The 2,059-nt window shown below is 35.7% G+C and overlaps 1 pseudogene; it reads right to left on the reverse strand.

Moving 5' to 3' along the window:
• Window positions 1-428: 428 nt before the first annotated feature.
• Window positions 429-1,124, reverse strand: LOC109698240 (RRP15-like protein pseudogene; annotated as a pseudogene).
• Between the last annotated feature and the right edge of the window lie 935 nt (window positions 1,125-2,059).

A 2,059-nucleotide genomic window follows, 5' to 3' on the forward strand; every position in this document is an offset into this window, starting at 1 on the left:
AGAGGGAATTATTTTTACTATTGAAAGATAGGGAAAGAGATTGATCCTTTTCAAAAAAAAAAGGAACAGATTACATTTATTAAATAATTCCCTTCTAAACTTTAGAGCCTGGGACAAGTTTCACAGAAATTTTGCACTGACATTAAAAACAGTCTTAGTTTTTCTTCTCTTTTTAACAACTATATCCTAAAGGTCATCCAATTTAATACCTTTAAGGCAACAATATGGAAGCAAGTCTCAAATCAGATGTAATAAGTGATATAGATTATTTGTTTTCTGACTCCATCACTTCACTGTTTGATATCCACATAAGAGAAGTTAACATAATTATGCTAGGAGAGGAGAAGAAGGAAAGGGGTGGGGAGGGAGAAAGGGAGGGGGGGAGGGAGGGAAAGAGGGAGGGAGAGGGGAAGACAGGAGAGAGAAAAAGAAATTATGTCTCATTACATAAGTTAAACATTAGAATTTGTCTATTGGGGTCTTCCCGGTTGAACTTTTCTCATTTGTATTTCCATCCTTTCCTCTCAGGACACTGATGAAGTCTTTCTTGGAAACAGTTGATATCAATTTAGCACGCTTTCTTATAGAGCCTCCTGCTTCTTTAACCTTTTCATCAACATTCTTTTGATGCTTCTGAACAGCATTAAATAATTGCACCACACCTCTCGTTGCAATTCTCTGAAGATTTCTCTGTTTCCTTGTATTTGACAACATCTGGTTTTACTCTGCACATCATTTCCCACTCCCGCTTCTTATCAAGCTGTTTTCTTTTCTCTAGTCTTTCTTGCTTTAACTTTTCTTTCTCCTTTTCTAACTCAATTTTTTATGAGGATGGTGGGTTTACTTTTAGGAGTTTTCTTGTTAAGGATTTTAGCCATAGCATCTGCCTAGCCAGTATTAGCCCCAGCACTTGATTCTGCAGCATTTTCTTTATCACAAGGTTCAACATTATCCACGTTGTCAGCTTCTATTGCTTCATCATCAGACAACTGATGCATTTCTGATTCACAGCTTCCTACAGAACCTTCGCTGTCGGAAGCGGTTTTGACCTCGTCCTCCAGCTCTGACCATACAGTCCTGGCTACCATCCTCATCTTCTTTTTCTTCTTCAGGGAAAGTTTCATCTTTTTTCCCAGCGTTCACACATGAGTTCTGAATGGCCTCAGCCACTTTTTCCCCGCTGGAAGCGTCACCTCCGCAAAGGTGTTTTTTTGTGATTCTTTTAAGTGCACCCTTAAAAGGTTCATGAGACCACATTGATTTAAAAGACTAAAATTCCTTCTTATTCTAAAATGGCTTTGGGCAAAAATTCACTTTGTCTATTTTCTTGACATTAATATATAACATTGGATTCTTTTGAAGTGTGTTGATGTGTCTGTTCCCCAATTAATATTTAAATTGTTTACATTATGTTGCATGTTAATAGAATTTAGGAATATCTCCTTTGTTTTATAAAATATTGGTTTACTTCTTTAAGTACTTACATTGTGCAACTTCATGATTGTCAAGTATTTTATACAGTTGGAAAGAATAATATAATTTTTCATAAATCTTGATAAAAGAACATTGGAAATGAAATTTTCAGCGTCCAGTTCGCTCACATTTTCTGGTGTGAAATGAATATACCATTTCATATTTACATCAGATGATGAGAGAAAATGATTTGCAAATTACAGTAGTAGAGAATTTTATGTTTAATATTGTTCTAAAATCATTGATTTCAGGTAACTGAATAGAGACTTTTGTTGAAGTAAATATAACAGAAGGTTACTATTCTGTATAAGTATATTGGGAAACATTAAATCTAAGATGAGAAGTGAATTTGTTGGTGCATATAAATAAAAAAGTCAAAAATCTCACCCAGTGTCAGATGCCATTTGATGACCTACCTGATTTCTCTGTGATGCTCTGCCCTTCCTTGCGTATATACTCACATTGCAACTGGACTAAGAGCCCAGTGCTTGCCACTCAAAAATCAATATTTGGAAGAAGAGAGTTGGTAGGTTTATTCTAGGAGCCATCGTTGTTTGGTAATATGGAGGGGCTACTGACCTCAAAG

Source organism: Castor canadensis, chromosome 13 (assembly GCF_047511655.1).
Source record: "Castor canadensis chromosome 13, mCasCan1.hap1v2, whole genome shotgun sequence".
Classification (NCBI taxonomy): Eukaryota; Metazoa; Chordata; class Mammalia; order Rodentia; family Castoridae; genus Castor; species Castor canadensis.